The 21175-nt window shown below is 41.0% G+C and overlaps 1 protein-coding gene across 1 annotated transcript in view; it reads right to left on the reverse strand.

Moving 5' to 3' along the window:
- Nucleotides 1-21175, reverse strand: part of epha4b (eph receptor A4b) — a 186350-nt gene that overhangs the window by 156880 nt on the left and 8295 nt on the right. The window lies entirely within an intron of this gene.

Below are 21175 nucleotides of genomic sequence, written 5' to 3' on the forward strand. Positions count from 1 at the left end.
CTCATCCTGAATGACTCAAACTGTGTTTTTTGCATTCCTGGGTAATTAAGGTCCCGGCACTATCGGACATTAATTTTTAATCAGTTCAGATGTCGCTTTTTCATTTTGAGAGAAAGATATAATAATATTTACTTTAATAATGCATGTAAGGCATGGCCTCTGTGGGCTTCTGTTTGTTCGGAAATGTACAGATTTATTTTTACAATTCATTTAACAGCCAAAATGTAATTCACTATAAAATGAAAATCTTTATATCCACCATACAGTAGGGAGTTATTATTTTGTATCAAGAATATTCATTTAACTGAGTTATCTGGTTCATTATTTTTTTTTTATAATTTGTTAATGAATCAATTATCCAATAAACAATGCCCTGTATATTAGGATTATCAGTAAAAAATGACTTATATTATATATTCATATTATATGAAACTTTTAATATCAATTTATATACAACTTTTGTAATATTTACTTTGCATTTTTTTCAAACTTCTAAACCCAATGCCCCATGTTAACACAAATAAAAAAAGAAACAATACGACATATGCCACATATTATTTTTTATTATTTATTAGTTAAACTACAATTTTAAGGGGGTTATTTATCAAGTGTATGGGAAATAATAGTACAGTTCATCCAAATACACTTGAACAAATGTAGTCTTGGATTATACATAAATATGATAAATGCCTGCACACAGCCTCCCTCACATGTACAGTACATACTTTTATTCTTGCCTTCTCTGAAAGATGAAAGCACTTTCAAAGACACATTTCCAGTCAATGCTTTAAGATATCAGCATAAGCGAATGCTGAGCAAGGCACATTTTACATATTGAAGTTATTGGCATGCAGATCTTAAGTGGTTTAATAGCCTTGTTTCCTTTCACTCTTTAGAAATCAATGTAAAAAAGGTAAAAAAAACTACAGGTTTACCAAGGTATATTTAGCTACCCTGTGTGCTTGTGTTGGGGTTATGTGATTTATAAGGATAGGAAGGTGATGATGTAAGATTAATGGACTCAGATTCATGATTCATAAACACCACTTTACACCAGACTGACTGTAATCCTTCACTCATTGAGAGATTTACAACACGTCTAAGTGCTGACACCACAGAATAGCCCAAAGTACTTGAGTGATGAGAAACTGTGAAAGTTCATAGTTCAGGTGTAAGAAATGTTACAGAGGTTTATTTAATACATAAAAGTGCCAGACAAGCTGTTTTGACCACTGTGGTTAGCTTATGGCTGTTTTTGGAGCAACAATGCTTGACTATGGCTATAACAATTTAACAGTCACAGAATCACTCCATAAAACTCATCTCATAGAAAAGAAAAATAAAATGGATCTGTTAAGCAGCCATGGTTTTGCACAAACCAAGCACGGATTGCCTAATCGAGAGCACCAGGAGAACAGGGACCACTTATTGGAAGAATTCTTGCATTAGGGTCCTTTGACATCTAAAATGCATGGAAAAAGCGTGGCACGCCACTTTCTTTCGCTTTTCGAAGCGCCCGCCGTCTGCCTTTGCTACCGGTCCCACTCACTGTAAACACAGGTTCCCTTTCAATACGGTTCACTTCGCATTGCGTCAGTTAGCTGACGCTATGGGGGGGGAAACTCCTGTTTACTCCGTGACTGAAGCCTATTGGTTAACGTCTGTACAAAGTACAGACCAATGACGTTTGAACCCGCGCGCGGGAGGAACGCGTCCCTATATAAGCGCGGTTCAATCGTCAGGAGCTCATTATTTTCTCCTTCAGCGCGAACCTCTCGCTGCTCCGAAGAAAAAGAAGAAGCCTTACCTCGCCGTTGACAAAAGCCCTGCAGCGGAGTCCAGGCCTAGCGTCTTCCCCTGCCGTTTTCCGGCTGAGAACCGAAGATAGCAGAGTCCAGGTCTAGCGTCTTCCCCTGCCGCTTTCCGGCCGAGAACCGAAGATAGCCTTCGCTTGCCGTGGTACGAGCCCTGTGCAGCGGACACACGCCTGACGAGGTCCCCCCTGCGGCCGCCCGGTAAGATCAATATTTTTAATATAAAGCTATAAGCTAAAAGAGCAGGCGCTGTTGTAATAGCGTCCAGCACAGCGGCTCGGTGAGCCTCTCTGCTATGAATTTCCTCCGAGCGCGTTACCGGTCTGGCACCTCCCACGCCGGGACCGCGCTTATGCTTTGGTTGTCTTATCCATGTTTCCTGCTCCCCCTGCTGTTCCTCTCTCGCCGGGATGAATACACGGCGAGCCATGAGACTAGATGGATGCATAGACAAGCACACACGGACTAACCCCCCCTGTGTTCTGTCACACCGCAACCGTTCATGCTTACAGAGTCCCTTCGCTCCTCTTACATTCAGTGGCGAGATCTCTGGCACATATATTAATCCCCCGAGTGCATCGGGTGATACCGTCACGACGCATGGCTGTTCTGTCTGTGTTGCTGCTCCCCTCTGCCGTTCCTCTCTTGTTGAGATGAACAAGCGGGGAACCGTAGACCTGGATAGATGCATACGACAAGCAAACACGGGTGGTCTGCCCCTGTCTCTGTCATAGCACAGCCACTCGTGCTCCACGCTCGCGGAGTCCCTCGCTCCTTTCCCCACAGTGGTGAGGTCTCTTAACGGCTTAGCTAGCACGCGGTATTACGGCTCGCTGCCTCTAAATGCAGCTGTCCAGTGTTCAACGATTACAGAGCTTCATGCCCCTCCCCTCCTGGAGCGGCGCGATCTCATTCGTCTGCTCGATAGGGCCGATTCGCCGCTATTGGAGCACCAAGAACACTCATTATAAGAGAGCTTCATGCCCCTCCCCTCCTGGAGCGGCACGATCTCATTCGTCTGCTCGATAAGGCGGACACGCCTCTATTGGAGCGCTAAAACACTTATTATAGAGCTTTACTGGCCTGAGCCGATCTCACTTCAGATAGCTCATTCTTTGTCTGCCTGGTAATTTCTCTCTGGTTTAGACGGAATCAGAGGCAGAACGAATTTGTTTATAATATACTGAGGCCCGAATACCTCCCTTTATTCAGTCCCGTCCTATATCAGTGCGCTGAATATTGGTACATTCTTATATATATACCCGGTTTTTCTGCCCTTTTAATAAACGGCAAAACCGCGGGCCTCACGGCAGACTTCCTCTCTGCGATGGGTTCAGTCTGACATTAAACCACCTAGACATACTACCCTGCTCCGTGAGCCGTTCGGTCACCGTCACTACTGAGGCTTGTGCACCTGAACGGCTGAGCTCTGGTCTCCGCAGCACAGCTGCATCAACAGAGAACGAAACTGTCTGGGAGAAAAGGGGTTATGTCGCGCCTCGGCTGGACTGCCCTGAAATGTTTTCTGTGTGCTGTTTATCCAAACATACTGTGTAATACTGTCGGCTATGCGACCTCACTATAGTGGCGAACGGTATTTAATTCCTCTAAAAAGAGTAATTTCCGTGCTTACTATACTGTGTTTTGACACCCACGGTTGTACGGTGTCTCTAAACACTTTATCGCCTTACTGACAAGCAATCAGTAATACGCACACACGGCCCGCTGTCCATAATTCTATCGACGCTAGCCGAAAAAACCCCGGTTTGGCCATATACTGTGTATTGACACCCCACGACTGTACGGTGTCTCTAACACCTTTCTGCCAAATTCGCTCGCAGCCCACCTCAGTTTCTCCGCTACGATGCTGATGGCGCAAACGAGCACGGTCTTACGGCTGTTATTCTCTCTTCCTAGAGGAAGGACAGCCTCAGACTTTTGCATGGCTCCAAGCGTTTGAATCGCGCCCTCTCCGGACGGCCACTCAAAGGCTTACAGCCAAGCGGTTTATGACGTTTTTCGGCCATATAGCTGATTTATATTAGCGGATCCGAAGACGCTCACACCTCCGCTCCAATACTCGGAGATATTAAGGGTAATATCAACCTCAAGTGAGCTTGCTACCCGCCACAATAAGTTTCAAAGCTTAAAGCGCGCGCACAGTCAGACGCGCGCGGCATCTTGTTTTAAGACGGGCACACGTACCCCTCTAACGAGCCTCAGAAAGCTGAATATCGTGGCATTCTGTTCATAAGTCCACTTCAGTTTGACTAAGCAAAGGTCCCGCCCCGAGCTGACGGCCGGGAAGCTTGCTTAAGTTACACACGGCTGCATGAAGTGCTGTCATTACGAGCTAGCCCAGCATTTGCTGTGGGTTGAACACGCTTTACGACGGCAATCAGCCTTCGGCGCGTGGAACGCCGTTTGTCTCATATAAATCACCTTGTACTGTGAATACGGTACATTAAGCGGATGATTTAGCACTGCAGCACTCTCGACCGTGTTATTGTGATAATGCGGTCGGGCAATCTACGGTGGTTTCATTATTTACCGAACCAGACTGAGATCTCGCCCCCTGAACAAGCTGACGAGTCATCTCCTTTATAAACTCATTGCATCGCTTTATAAGCTATGTTCAATCAGAGTGATACGCATCTCATGCTTAACTACCAATATTAACCCATTACGATGGGCGTGCGGAGATGGCATCCGTGGGACACGACCTACATTACGTGCCTTATGACACATTGACACAAGCTGCTAGGACCCCTTTCACAAGGCGTCCTTATGCAAAGTCTGATCCATTCTGTCTAGTGACATTTGAAAGTCAAAACCCCCCGCGAATCGCCGGTGGAACACTTTTCTCCTCACTACAGAGGCACGGCGGCTCTCTCCCCTACCTATATCTATGTGGCCGTGATAACAGCGAACCACGCTTTTACGACCGACCATTCATTTAATTCACAAGCCTGTCATCTCTCAGATGCGGACGGCGGCGGTAACAGCGAACCATGCTTTTACGGCTGGCCATTCACTTTATTCATAAGCCTGTCATTTCTCAGATGCGGACGGTGCCCGAGGCACAGCGCTCTGGAACTGTCCAAGGTCCTGTATGACACATACGTCTGACGTACATCAGACGATCAGCTGTTCATCTGCGTCACAGATCACTCACTAGAGCACCTGTCAATACAGGCTATTTATGGATCGTTGACGTTATCACCTCCCGTGACAATTATGCTCACTTGTCTTAGAGCATGGGCATGGTCTTAGAGGTTTCTCATTGACAATTGTGACACGGCCGGCTGGTCCCCGCCGTCCACGTTGTCAGTTTACAGCTTCGACATCCCTGCTTCGCGCACTACTGAGGTTTGTTGCATTAAAGGTGCGCCCATTAGCTCACCTGTATGCACGATATGGTTTTTAATTATATGCGTCCACCGTGCGCTTAGAGAAGCTCACATGTACACGCTATAACATTTTGGTATACAATAAGATGCGCTTGGGAAAGCTCACCTGTATACACAGCTGTGTTATGCTTTGTGACACATACATTGTTGTTCATCTGTGTACGTTCACGGTGCGTTGGGTGCCCACCGTTACGTTCATCAATCATATCTGTACACATTCACGGCGCGTTCTGTGCACTGATTTATCTATACGCATTCACGGTGCACTGAAGAGTTCACCCGTGTGCGCACAATTTATTATCAGAACACATGACGGCGCGCTCGAGAATCTTGCCGGCCTGTGCATTATAACACTCTGATTCATCTATATGCATTCACGATGTATTCAAGTGTTCACCTGTGCCCGTGCAATTTATAGTCAATACACATTTACGGCGCGCTTGGAAAGCTCACCGATCTGTGCACTATAATACTACCTATATGCATCCCGATGCGCTCGAGGGTGCACCTGGGTTCACACTATTGTGGTATCTGTATAATCCCACGCTACGAACCGTTCTGCCGCATATTATAGTCAGATCGGCCGTTCGTGAGCTGCGCAGATCACTCACTACGTATGTCTGTTGCTAACAGTGGTTATTTAGATGGATCGTTGAAACCATCGCACTGGCTCACGCCCCTCTATGAGCTATGTCCTATATAGAGCCCACTCTGTGCGAGTTTGGCTTCTTCATGAACTTGGTCTACAGGGGTATCTATATCTATATTTGATATCTGCTACGCGGCCGGCTGGTCTTCGCCGTCTACGTTGTCAGATTGTACAGCTTAGACGTCCCTGCCCTACGAGCGCAGGTTCTCTCGGCTCAATCATGCACGCTCATGCGTTTTATGTGTACACCACGGTGCGCTCAGCGAGCTCACCAACGTGACTCTGAATTTACTTATCTCGCACAGCCGCGGCGCGCTCGGTACCTCGCCGTCTTGTGCTATGTTATGTGCCCCCGGTGCGTTTAAAACCCCACCGTGTGCGCGTCAACAATTTATATGGTGCTTACACATTTGCTTTTAAAGCTGTGAATATGCAGGGTATAGGGCCACACGCAGTGTCTCTCCGGTAAGGCACTTCAGTACGTTGTGTATGCACGGCGTGATGGGATTACGTTCCCCCATAGCGTCAGCTAACTGACGCAATGCGAAGTGAACCGTATTGAAAGGGAACGCTTAGGTTACTCACGTAACCCCGGTTCCCTGAAATAACGGGAACGAAGCATTGCGTCTCTTGCCGTGCTACAAACGTCTACGCAGCGAGTGTTATTCGGCTGCGCGCTTCAGTCGAATATAATGAGCTCCTGACGATTGAACCGCGCTTATATAGGGACGCGTTCCTCCCGCGCGCGGGTTCAAACGTCATTGGTCTGTACTTTGTACAGACGTTAACCAATAGGCTTCAGTCACGGAGTAAACAGGAGTTTCCCCCCCCATAGCGTCAGCTAACTGACGCAATGCTTCGTTCCCGTTATTTCAGGGAACCGGGGTTACGTGAGTAACCTAAGCGTTTTGTTTCAGACGTGTCTAAATTCTTAAAAATCATTATCATTATTCATCATTATCATCTATGGCAATTGACTCGAGTATTCCATCTGTTTCCCCTGCATACTTGATAAATCTTGCTTGTGTATTGTATATCAGCTGTTTCCAAACTTTTTCAACCCAACAGGTAATACCCACCATTTTATAAAAATAGAAATATAGAGGAAACAACAAACACATTTGTTACCTTTTAGTAGTATTTTTATAGGTTTAATTGAATAATAGTAAAATACCTTATGGTTGGGCATATTTGTTTTAGGGCTGGACCAGAATATTCGAATATTCGTTCCAGAGCTTTTAACAAGCAGGAAGTGCGCTTCACCCTCCCGCTCTATAGGTGGCGCAAAGAGACCAACATCCATAGCCAACAGCCACCAAACGCCCTTAGTAGAAGATCGCCTCAAACGGAAAGCGCGCTTCCTGCTTTGGCATTCACGCTAATAGTGTTGTAAATAACATTCAGTTTCTTGCAAAAACTGATTGATTTGCTTCACAAGACGTCAATATGTCACACGGAGTTATGGGGGATTACTTTTGTATTGGATATATGTGACCCGTCACGGAAACCAGGGACTCAAGTCGGCAGCACAAGTTTCGAGAAAATGAGAAACAAAGTTTTTTTTTTCGAAATTAGTGATTTTCGTTTTATTGCAGAATCTGTTAGTTGAGATCACGAAGAAGCCTCTCCATGTTTGAGATAGCAGTTTTTGTATATTTAAAAGCGTACATTTTGCGGTTAAAATAGGCTTGTTTTTCAAGAGATTCTAGCGTGCAGCGGGGGGCGTCATTGTCTGTGTGTATATTTACATACTGTATAAGCTTGTGTTTTCGCCTCCGCCCCCAAAGGGAACAGCGTGACTACTAAATAAGGATAGTTCGCCCAAAAATGAAAATAATGTAATTAATGACTCACCCTTATGTCGTTCTAAACTCGGAAGACCTCCGTTCATCTTCGGAACACAGTTTAAGATGTTTTATCGTTAGATTTAGTCCGAGAGCTTTCCCCTTCATTGAAAATCTATGTATGGTTTCCATGTCCAGAAAGTTAATAAAAACATCATCAAAGTAGTCCATGTGACATCAGTGGGTCAGTAAGATTGTGTTGATGCATCGAAAATACAGTTTGGTCCAAAAATAGCAGAATTACGACTTTATTCAGCATTGTCTTCTCTTCCGGCTCGAGCGTGAAGTCACGTGACTGTAGTGACGCGCTGCCCTGTTCCTCAGACATGTTTGCTAAGTTTTTTTTTTTTTTCAAACTTATAGCCTGCGTCTCCCCAGACTGTAAAGCTCGGGCGCACAAAACAAAAGAAAAATAAAAGAAGCTGGGGCGGAACAAATAACAGTCAGCCGCATCGTACGTCAGCCGCGTCACTGACTTTATGCGGCGCCGCAGTCGGATGACGTCAAAGTACCGCGAGAGCTCTTCAAGAAATCTTACGGAGTAGTTTAATTTCGACTCGCTCTCGCGGTACTTTGACGTCATCTGTATGTCAGTTCTTGCAGCGCAGCATGAGTCCAAACACACAGAAGTTACACAGATATAGTTGTATTCTTCATATAATTGGCTACATGTTTTGTCTATCAATATTTTCCATGAAGTCATTGGGCCAGATTTACTAAACGCTTGCGCCAGCGTAAACCATCATTTTGGCGGTAAATAGCGATGTCGGAATTTACTAAAGACGCGCAGTGGATCATTAGCGCTGAAAAGGTGTGGTCTAGTTCTTTTTGCGACTGACCTGATTGCATATGCATTTCTAGGAGTTTCCCTTTCAGACGCAAACATTTTGGGAGGAGACTATTTAAATGATTCACGCAACGCGATTTACTAATGTTTGCGCATGTGTTATGTATGGCATTTGCGCGACTATTTAACGCCGAAAAAAAGCATGTCTTAAATCATTTTGCGCTCGAAATGGCTGCAATTGTTGTTGCTAGGAGGATACATCGCAGAAATCAGAGACTGCAAGGTAGAAGGGAGAGGATTTCCAGGATCATTTTACCAGATAAGTTCACGCGTCTCTCTGCCTTTATTTATCGGCCTGTATATCACATGCACCTGCAGGAGCATCATCTCTGTTTATTTGCAACCATGCGCTAATTTGCGCTGCTCTTAGTAGATTGGTTGGTCATTATGGAAATCAGCTGTTGCGCCTGTGTTATTTAAAAAGCGCTTTTTTAGTAAATAACCCGCAGATATCACCACTCCCATCAGCGCATTTTTGGAATTGCGCTCATGCGCTAATTTGCCCTGTTTAGTAAATCTGGCCCATTGGCTGATGGAGAAACGAGCGAGCCATTGGTAACCTCTCTAAAGGATGTCACGTTTTCAACGGCGCTGTTTGGATGATCTATTATACTACTTCCCTATTTTAAATACAAACTTTGAAGGCGGGTTCATGTGTTTAACGGAGTGTAAGCTCATATACCCTTACATGTTACGATTTAAATAGTCTTCAGATTATATATTATATTGTATTACCAGACATTCATGCGAAATCTGATGTAAACAATCTATATTTCACGGATTATACGCATTTGTGGACAAATATGGTCATTGGATAATCTGAAACAGACTGGATTCGACTTGTGATCCCCACAAAGGTAAAAGAGTCATGTTTATTTTTGCGGGTTGTCATTTGGTCATAAAATACTACATATGATGCTAGAACATCTCAAAAAGTGTTTTACAGGGGGCATGGCTTAGCTAAATGAGATGTAAATGAGCCCTATTGTCTCCCCCAGCTGAAAAGAAGAGTCCCTTACGTCTCGATTTTCTCGGTTTGAGTATTTCTGAGTTCCTATATTCAAATGGCCACAACTTCTCCAAATCTTATCAGATTTCCATGTGTTACACATCGTTGGAAAGCTTAGAAACTGCACTTTCAGAATCTGTGAATAACTCAAAATGCCCAGATCCGACTTGTGTCCCTACTTTCCGTGACTGGTCACATATATGCTTTAGCTCTTAAAGTGTGCAGATCGGTTGGCTTGCATGACGGAGCACTGGGGTTTCTGAAAAATATCTTCTTTATTGTTCTACTGATGAACATATTGGATGGTGTAAGTGTTATAAATAAACTTGATTTTGAAAGTATGCTACCGTTTTATTATAGTTTGTTGAACTTCGTTCATTTATTTTCGTTGTTTTATTTAAATAGCCTACCCTTTACGTTGTGAGTAATTACTGTGCTGCTAATTTCTGATACGGGAATGTCTGTTTGTTAGAAAAATGTTAGGCTACCTTACTAAAAGTATTGCTCTTGCGTTTTGGTTCACTAATGCTGTTCTTGCAGGACGCGTGACAGGCACGCCGCTTCCGGCTTGCACTGTTCTGTAGTATTTTTAAAGTTTATTAATTCTAAACATGTCACATGTCAATATTGCACGAAAAAAAGGCACTAACGTTACACTCCCTGGGTCCGCAGCAACACATCTGCCACATAATAAAACTGAAGACAGACAGACACACACGCACACACACAAAGAGATTCCTGCCTTATGTTCAGCCCCTCCTTCCGAAGCTACAAATATTCGATTTGATTTCTACTAGAGCTTCGAAGCTCAAAAAATGGTATTCGGAACAGCCCTAATTTGTTTATTATAATCCTAATTGTTTAGGCTACTGTATTTGCACTAAATTGTAAACACCTAATTTTTTTTCAGTGAAACTAAAGTGAAATTTTAAGTTGTAAGTAATTTGTTAAGTTGATCCAACTTTCACTTTTAAGATTGTACTGAGGATTTAATTATATTATTTTAATATAGTCAGTCATGCTCTAAAGTGGGCCGCTTTTAGTATGAACCGGAAATGAGTCCCACTCTGGCACTGGCACAAACCATGAAAATGTCATCTCCACACTAAAATTTTTGCAGCTCCTAAATTGTTTCACCTTTAGACACAATTGTGATATCTTCTGCAAGAAATGTATTTACTACATTTAAGAATTAAGAGAAGTTGAAAAGAAAAACATTGTAAATGTTTAAAGGATTACTTCACTTTCATAAAAAAGACATCACGGTCATTTACTCACCCCAATGTCATCCAAAATGTTTGTATTTCTTTGTTCAGTTGTGAAGAAATAAAAATTTTGTGGAGAACATTCCAGGATTTTCTCGATTTAATAGACTTCATTGGACCTCAACAGTTTACAGTTTCAATAAACTTTAAAAATTGCAGGGCCCTCAACGATCCCAAAAGAGGTGAAAGGGTCTTATCTATCTGTCAATTTTTAGAAGAAAAATACAAAATAAGCACTTTTAAACCACTACATTTCGTCTTGCACTAGCCATGTGATGCATCAGCGCGACCTTATGTAATTGCGTAAACACGTTGAAAGGTCAAGCAAAACTACTGCTCCAGTGTTTACAAGTGTGAAGAAAGAAGACCGTTCCAACATTGTTTTATGTGGAATGATACTAATTATTGTCTTTGTGTCAGTTTATTGTTTAAAATGGCCCGCAAATGTGCATTTGCTTGACCTTTCGACATGCTTACGTAACTACGTAAGGTTGCACTGGTGCGTCACACAGCTAGTGCAAGATGAGAAGTTGTGGTTTAAAAGTGCTTATTTTGTATTTTTCTTGTCAAAAATAACAATCGTTTCGCTAGATAAGACCCATATGCCTTGTTTGGGATTGTTTAGAGTCCTTTGAAGCTGGGTTGAAAGTCTTTTAAATTAGAAAAATCCTGAAATGTTTACCTCAAAAAAACTTAATTTCTTCTCGACTAAACAAATAAAAACATAAGTAAATTATCATGATTTTATTTTTACGAAAGTGAAGTAATCCTTTAAATAAAATGGAACTAAAATTCAAATAAAAATATATTTCTGTTTCATAAAACCGAAGACAAAGAGATTAAAAAAAGAGATCACTGAAACTTTAATAAAAAAGCCTCTCAGATGTTTCTTCTGATAAAAGCACTGTGTTCCAAACTGTACTTAAATTTACCAACATACACTATGTAAAGTATACAGTATCCACATAAAAGTCTATCTTTCACATAAAAGTCTGCTTAATACCTAAATGTAAATAAAAGTCAGAGATGTTAGAGACATCAATATAACCTATACATTTCTCATGGGATTCTATCAAGACCAAAATATATGGGCTATTCTATCTCAATTTATTACTCTGCTCTCTGGAATGCTTGATTCTGATTGGTCAGTTGAGACATTTGCAGGTTCGTTCTTTTCAAATAATAACCGCTCCAAAGTAATAACGCATAGCCGGTACTACTTGTACGATTAAAATCACTCCGCGCCAATAAAGATTACTAGCTGTTTGGCGCCATCTTGTGACAAACACTGGACAACCATAATTTTAACAGGTACGGAAAAAACAAAACATTTAAACAGTGGATAGAAGAACGAACAACGACAAGACACAGAGAGCTTACTGAGACTGAACTTGACAAAATAGAACATTCAAATTCATATTCATGTCCATTTTTTTTCTTATGTGGCAAGTAGCCGTGTAATAAGCGGGATAATGTAGAGGCAGCCGGTAGTTATCGGGAAATAAGCCCCTTCAGTGTGATACAAGACCCTCCGCTTCGCGTCGGGTCCTGATCACACTGTCGGGGCTTAATTCCCGATAACTACCGGCTGCCTCTACATTATCCCTTACGTATTGCATATTACATCCAGCCAGATGCTATCGCAAAATAAACCTTACAACTGGCTGAATGTACATTACTTAAAAGGGGCCTATTATCCAATCACACTTTTTCAGCTCAAGTGCACCCCACTTTTAGCTACACTAGTTCTAGAGAGACAACTAACTGTGTGATGCAGTCTATAGCAATAAACTTGCATTTCAAACTCAGGGTTTCCCGCAGCACTTTTCAGTTCGGGCGGCCCACCTAAGCTGGGATACCCTACCACCTTAACTAGGTTGTCCAAAAAAAAAAAATCACTGCACAAAAGGCTGTCAAGTGCATCTCGGAGAATAGTGTGGATGCGCTTCACACCGCAAGCGGGCACGCGCCACAAGGCCAAAATGAGAGAAAGACATGGTCCGTCACTGTCTGGAGGATAACTAGCCTGTTGATAAAACATTTAATTAATTAATAATCTAGTATGTGTTCATTTTCTGTCATAGTTTCTTCAAAATTGAGTTTAATTTGGGTGTTTTAAATAAAAATATTTTCATCATGATGTGTACGCCCCCCGCCCCTTTAATTACCACGCCCCCGCCCCGCCCACCAGCACAACCCTACCACCTTAACTTACACATTTTCTGTGGGAAACCCTGAAACTGATCAGTCAGTTTGAGCGGATTCAACTTGTACCTGTAATAGGAAAAGGCCAATCACCAACACAGCTAACCAATCTGAGACCATTGTGTACTTTTGTAAAACTAACTCAGCAGCCTGTTTTTATGAGAATGGAAACAGTGGTGTAGAATTAAGGTAAAAATAATGTTTTTTTTTTTTTTTAAACAACTAAGCGTATTTACTCAGAATAATTAATGTTCGATTGCTGTATGTTTTTAATGTTATTTATCTTGTAAAGCACTTTGGAGCAACGTCTGTTGTTTGGAAATGTGATATATAAATAAAGTTGCTTGCTAAGCAAGAACAACAATTTTACTGCACTACAAACATAATCAAGATTTCCAAAAATGCATAACTTTGGACCCCTTTAACAATTCACAGATTTGATTCCATTTTATGCCCGTTCAAACATCTAAAAAGTTGCTACTTAAATTAAACATAACATAACTCCATTAAGTCTCCTGTGCTATAAAAGAGCAACCTCTGAGAAATAAAAATGCCTGCTGGGATCTTTGTCTCCCATTCGAATCCTCTGGATTGATGAGGAGCACTTTTCCAAAGAGCTCCACGCCTGATGCAACATATTACACCCTGGTGACGGTGACATATGTAAATAAATACAACTGCAGCGAAAGTGTGTCAGAACGTTTGCTGAGGCCATTTGCACAGCGCGCAGGTAACATTTGGCTAAGGAAAGGTCACGCTTAAAAACTGCACAACAAAAAAGAGCTTTTCTGTGTTCACTGTTTGGATAAACCTACTGATTACTGATGTCTAGCACACCATGGGGGCGGAAGCTGACCCGATACAACAGCCATGGGGATGAGAAGCACTAATTTCGGAAGCGTTAAAAAAAGAAACAATTTCTAAACAACAGAGGAAGAAAGAAGCCGGAACCAATGCGGAAAACACATGTGGATAACTGTTATATCAATTACTCATAGCAGCTGCTGATGACGCCTGTGGGGGTGAAACAAATGAGTCCACCCCGAGACCTCAATTTAACAAAACACAACACCTCGCTCTTCTTCTCTGAGACTTCGTAAACACAAACACGTTCTTTTTTTCTCCGTGCCTTAAGGGCTTTATAGGACATACTCATCTCTTTTCTGAAGCAGTATGCTTGAATTTTATTAGGGTTCTTTGTAAGGCAAGAAAATCCCTATCGCAAACCTATTATCACAAACCTATTTAGTAACCATAGTTATTTCAGTAGAGATCTCATTTAGAATAAAAAGACTAAGATGTAATAAGTAACACATCCCTGGAGCTTAAGCTTCTCATTGTCCACCTTTCCAGTCTCTTGTTCTGTTGTTCAGTCCCTGGGGAAGTCGATTCATCCACACGTGTAACTCAAACTTTGCCTGGACTCTAAGCTAAAAGACTTGCCCATTAGCATCCCTGCCCAGCTCATATTTATCATTATCCAGGCACAAAACATCAATGACTTAAAAAAAGAACACTTTACAGGAAGAGTCGTCTTTATATCGCCATTTGCACTGCTATTGTTATACCGTTTCTCTGTAGCTGAACTAGAAGAGCAAAACCAAAGTGTCACCTTGGATGAAAGTGTTTGCAAATGCAAATGTTATAAAACTTCATTATTTTCAAATCATACCAATCCTGCGTTTTGCTCATTTTGACTCAACTCTATTTATACACACTGTCATCTGCACTAATGGTCATCTTTATTTTTTATCTCATTATCCCAGTACACTGCACGTTCTCTATTTATGTGTTTTGTTCTGGTCTCTTAGCATTTGTAGGTTTTCACACTTTAGGCATAATATTATGTAATATTGCTATTTGGATTTGTGCTTAGATGCTGACTATATTTCACTGGGCAGAGTACAAATAGAAACCCATCTGCCCAATGAAAACTCTAAATTTAGGTATGGAAGAGTATGCATGTTGATCGTATGTACAAGACGACTGCAGATAAACGCAGTGTTTCCCATACATTGATTTATTTGTGGTGGACCACCACAGAATCAACACTGGCCCCCACAAATAGAATTTTCATGATTCCCATTTACATTTTTATTTCACCATTTAAAACAGCTTAATTCGGCTAAAAATATAATTTGATATAATACAGATCAGATACAGATCAAAGAGTAGAAGTGAAACATATTTCAGGTGCCAACACTAGATCAAACTCAAACACAACATGATGACGTCACATATATGCTAATAAGCGGGTGACGTCATCACCACCACAGTCTCCTCAAAATCCTGTGGGAAACACTGAAACGCCACCGCAAAGTTGTATTCTGCTTTGCGTACTACTGTATAAAAAGCAGTTTAAGGGCCAGATCTACTAACGCTGCATTCAGACAGACAGCGATGTTATCGCTGCATGTCGCCCGTCTCTTTCAATGAGGCGTTTCTAAATCTGCTTGTCATAAACAAATGAGTACCATCCACGCCAGTAACTGAGAGAAGGATGACGTGAACTCCACTGCTTCGTTCTTATTGGTAGTCACTCCCAAAATTCGCTTGACATTTGCATAAAGTTAAACTTTTCTTAACTTTCTCGCATCGCTGGACACGCCCATACGGTCGTCAACGGTTACTTTCGCTCGTGCCGCCGGAAGTCGCCCGGTTTCCATTGAAATGAACGAGATTGAGTTGCTCAGCTACTGCTGGTCGCTGGCTGTCTGAATGAGGGGTAACAGTTTGCGCCAGCGCAAACCATTATTTTGGCGTTAAATAACGACTGTTGGTATTTACTAAAGACGCGCAGTGGATAATTAGCGCTGAAAAGGTGTGGTCTAGTTATTTTTGCGACTGATCTTATTGCATATGCATTTCTAGGAGTTTCATACGCAAAATTTTGGGGAGGAGATTATTTAAATGATTTACGCAACGCAATTTACCAATGTTTGCGTGTGTGTTATGACTGGTATTTGCGCTGATATTTAACGCAGAAAAAAAAACATGTCTTAAATTACTTTGCGCTTGAAACGGCTGAAATTATTGATAAAAAAGAGACATCACAGACTGTGTAATATAATTTGCGCTTTTTTAGTAAATAACCCGCAGATATGACCATTCCATCAGCGTCAAAAGTCAAAAATTTAAAAAAGTAGACTTGCATAATTAAGTTAACAAAACTTAGAAAAACAAATTGTAATTGATTCAGGGCTCGCTAAATTTCAAAATCACTGGTAGCCTTTCATGCAGGCAGATTTCAGTTTTTGGTAGCCTGAAATGAATGTAAGTAGCCCGAATAAAAAAGACATTTCTTTTAATGTAGATTATTAAAACACAAATAACACGTATGAAATATTAAATTACAATCATCAATACATATATTTGCTTCTAACTGAACTGAAATTTCTATAAACTTCTATAAAATCTGAAGTATTAACTGAAGTCACAGATAACAAAATGCCACTCGACTCTGAGGGCATAGAACAGAGTTCCTCAATTAGTTTTCATCACAGGACAAATTTTGCCAATACAAAGCCTATAGAGCCACTGACCACAATGTTTGCTCTGCTTTCTTGTTGTTGTTGTTTGATGCTGTTTTTTTTTTTACAAACATCTGGATTTATATGCAAGCCAAATGTTCCTACTCATCTCCACACTGGCTATACTCACCATTTAATAGTGGTTAAATGGGTCACAAAACTCACAGTTTGGATTATACAATGTTTTTCCAGTTACAGATTGGATAATTTTTCCGATAAAAAATTGTCTACTGTCGTTTTAAGAGCGAATTCTGCATGTATACATAAACTGTAGCCTCTTTCGCCATTCTCTTCACTGCACATGCAATCTATATCACTTTAAAGGACAGTAATGACTGACAGGACAACGTTGGAAAAAATTTTGCGCAACAGACGCAGATTGCCAATGACAAATCAGTACGGCTTGCTTCCTGTACAGTTCACGCAATCGCGAATAAAAAGTGAAAGGTAATGCGAGAGCGGGTTCAAAAACTAATGACTTAATTTCGTACACCATAATTACCCAACCAAATCTGTAAGAGAATGCAAAAGCATTTAAATATATGTTATTTTCCTCCCTAAAAGTCAAGATTGCCCCACGGCTCTCCTGATTTTGCCAAGTGGTTGAAGTCCTCAGGGCAAAATTATGTTGACCCTGGGACAACATTTCAATCAACCAATCAGATTTCAGAAATAAGTTCACATTTTGTTTTAAGTTAAAGCTTACAACCAGGATTAGAACAACATTTGTTTTTCACTTGTCCGTCTGATTTTAGGGTTTGGTTATGGTTAGGGTTGGGGTTTGGAGTGGGTTTAGTTTTTTTTTAGAAAATAATTGTCCTTTGATCAATACAATATGTTGCCCTGAGGACATCTCTCACTTGGCAAAATCAGTTCGAGCATTGCCAGACAGGCAGGGCGGAGATGCAGTTTGGTAGCCGACTGTAAGGCACATTAGCCCTTGGATGTCCGACTAGCAATTTTGCGAGCCCTGTGTTTAACTTAATTTGTTAATATAAATATATATATATCAAATATCAAATTATTTTTTACAGTGTAGGTACTAGGGGTGGCACGGTCCATGAAAAAAATCTGAACCGTTCGGTTCGCTTGTCTCGGTTCGGAGCGCGTGTGTACCGCACGGTTCAACGGTTCATGGCATGCGCAATGTAGTCTCATGCCCTGTATGTGACCTCAGATAGCGTGTTTCCCTTTCGCGCGAAATAAGAGGTGACTGGTTTGGAGTATAAGTACTGCGGGTTATGTTACGTGTAGAAATGGCAAGTGGGAGAGAAAAGGAAGTCTGCCCGAAGTTGGAGGATGCGTCAGCGTCGTATAAGTTTGGTGTGTGGAAACATATTTTTATTTCATGTTACTTATGATGACAGCGGAAATAAAACAATAGATAGAACTGCAGTCTATGGGTTGAATATGCTCCAACAGCCACAGGAGATCGCCTTCTCTCCGACCATTTATCTAATCTGAGGTACTGACAACAATGTTTTACGTCTTTTCATATTCAGCGCTATTTTTAGCCTTTCACTGATAAAATTAAAGCGGCTGATTTCCGCGTAGTTTCATTTTGCTAGCGTGTGAAATTTGCGCGATCTTATTTCAGAAATTGTCCCTCAAAGTAATCAGAAGTGGTCAAAAGTGGAAAAAAGAGACTTAAAGAGATTTTAATATTACAGGTGCAAAGGTTATGTTTCTCTCTCGTCCACATAAACTCTCAGTATTAAAGCAGCCTCTCAGTGATAAATCTAAGAGCTACACTGAAGTTGGCATTTTAATAAATGCAAGTTATCTTTGTGTGGCAATACACATTCTCTTTTTTGCCAATTAAATGAAAAGCATGTTGAAATCATCAATGTCTTCCCTCTTGCTCTATCAAAATCTCATCTGGCTTTCCTCAGAGATGGTCCAATGTGCTTAAAGTCAAATTCAGTTTGTGCATGATTACATGATATAACTTTTTTTAATACTGTATCCTAAATTATGGATAATTAATACATTAATAAGATAATACATTTCTGGAGTGTTAAAAATTTAAATAAAAAATAACAACAAGAACCGTACTGAACCGTGAACCGTGACCATAGAACCGTGATACGAACCGAACCGAGGGTTTTGTGAACCGTGCCACCCCTAGTAGGTACATTTATGTAAGTGGGTTTAGCACAAAAAAAGAATACACATTGCTATACATAAGAAAATAAAAATGTAACAGAAATTTACATTGTTTATTCTTTTCTCTGTAGCAGTAGGATTCATTTTTTAGCTTGCATAACAATTTTCCCATGACTACCTCGACTCATTGCATGCCCTGCAGACAGCACAGGCTTTTCACATGGTTTTGGTTTCAAACAGGCATGCTCGCGTATCGATTATTGTCGTCTGCCAGTGCTTTACATGAGGGAAGAAAAGCTTAGAGACTATGGGACCATGTTACTGGAACAGGTCACCCGAGAGACTTGCCAGAGTCCAGGATTTTATTGTGAAACGTCAATAAATATGACACTTTTATTATAATCTATTGATCTGTTTCGCTCTTTGTCCCTTGTATTAGAGAAACATAGTCGTTTTGACAATGTTTGTCATATATGAAATAAAAAGACTTATCTAGGCAATTTATTTGATTTTCAAAATCTATAGACAGTTACTGTATGTCATTTAATAATGCATATCTTTTTTTTACATGTTAATTGTTGGTAAATTTTTAATAAAATTTAAAATTGCATTAAAATATTGAATAAAATTTATTATTTTATACAGTGTGACCACAAAATGATCAGTTTATTTGTAAATTGTACATTTAAACACAAAACTTCCCAAGTGGGATGCACATTTATATTTTGCAATAGTGCTCTGGGCGACCCAAGTTCGAGTCCCGGCTCTTATTCATTTCCCAACTCCTTTTTACTCCCTCTCTGACCCTGTGTAATTTCCTGTCATCTCTTCACTGTTGCAGAAAAGGCCAAAAACAACTTTCATAACCACACGCATCCACAAAAACCTTTTCTAGTTTTTTTTTTGTCCACATCTCCCCATGATGCTCTCTGCCGACAGCTTGAGTCCAGGCCGGGGGCAATTACGGACACTTTTAGATGGAAAAGCTCAGTGTTCCTCTGGCTGTGATCTGCACTTCCATCCCCTTTTGCTTTCTAATCCCATGCGAGAGAAGCGATGCTTTAATCTACCTGCCAGCAATCAGACACCCGGCCAGGCCTTTCAAACCCTCAGCGGACTTCACAAAGAGGGTGGCAGCCAGGAAAACACACACGTTGACACAGGTGTAAATACAGTATACAATTCGCCTACAAAACAGAATCAATATAAACCCATATATATATCACATTCATAACACAACAGTAAAAAAAAAAAAAATGGGATTCCATAAAGTACAACAGCAAACACAGCCCTCTCATCTTATGTGATGCTTTTCTCTATCTGAATGAGGCCATCAGTGGTGCCTTGGGACTTTCGTTCCGCTCTCTATGAGAGGGGCCAGAGGGTTGTCGTGGTAACAGGAGGATACAGGGGTACAGCGAGGGGAAAATTGAGGATTCGTGCATCTTGCTGTAGTAAGACATTAAGGGAAGCTGGAGTCTGTACTGTTCGGTCAGCCCATCTCAACGATGGGTCACTCAGCAGCCAATGGCACATTAGTGAGCACATAATCACTGCTGAGGACCGACTCCGTGTACCTGTGAGCTGATATCAGCATCATGTGCTGCATCCCTAATAAGCCAAAGCCATCAAAAAAGCATATGGTCGGGTTTCCTTTCTTTACTCCCAAACGCTCAGAGCCAACTAAGACATTATTGCTGCCGTGAAATTTGCTTTAAATGAATTTAAATATAATGCACAACATTTTAGTTATAATATGGCACTTTAAAAATGCTGATTTGTTTCATTAAAATATGGACAAACCCAACAATTGGCTTACATTAAAAACAATAATTGGGTAAAATATGTAAATTATCTGGTTTAGGGTTATTTAAACGAACAGTTGAGTTTGTCCATATTTCACCCATGACTTGAAACAATCCAGTATTTTTATAGTGCATGACCTAATTTCTCCAATCCTAGCCATTTATGCCAGGTTTTTTCTACTGTACATAATGTTGTAACATTCCATTTAATGTGTTCGATTTAACCTAAATGATCTAAAATGCTCAATTAGAGCTTTATTGCATATTATTACATGGCTCATTGGAATGCTTGATTCTGATTGGCCAGTCGCGACATTAGCAGGTTTATTATTCCCAGATAACAACCGTTCAAAACTAAGGGCGCACTCGCACTATCCAAACTAAACCAAACCGTGACCCAGCGCGATTGTGCCCCCTCCCTACTCCCCCAGATGCATGCACTCACACTGTACTTTTATCGATCTGAGCCCGTGCGCGCTTTCGTCATTAGGATGCAATTGTTTTGAACAAAGCAGCGAGTAAAACGCTCTCTTAAAGGGACACTCCACTTTTTTAAAATATACTCATTTTCCAGCTCCCCTAGAGTTAAATATTTTATTTTTATCGTTTTGAAATCTATTTAGCTGATCTCTGTGTCTGGCAATATTTTTCCTATTTAAAACTTGGCTCTTCTGTAATTACATCATGTCCT

This window comes from Paramisgurnus dabryanus, chromosome 6 (assembly GCF_030506205.2).
Source record: "Paramisgurnus dabryanus chromosome 6, PD_genome_1.1, whole genome shotgun sequence".
NCBI classification, from domain to species: Eukaryota; Metazoa; Chordata; class Actinopteri; order Cypriniformes; family Cobitidae; genus Paramisgurnus; species Paramisgurnus dabryanus.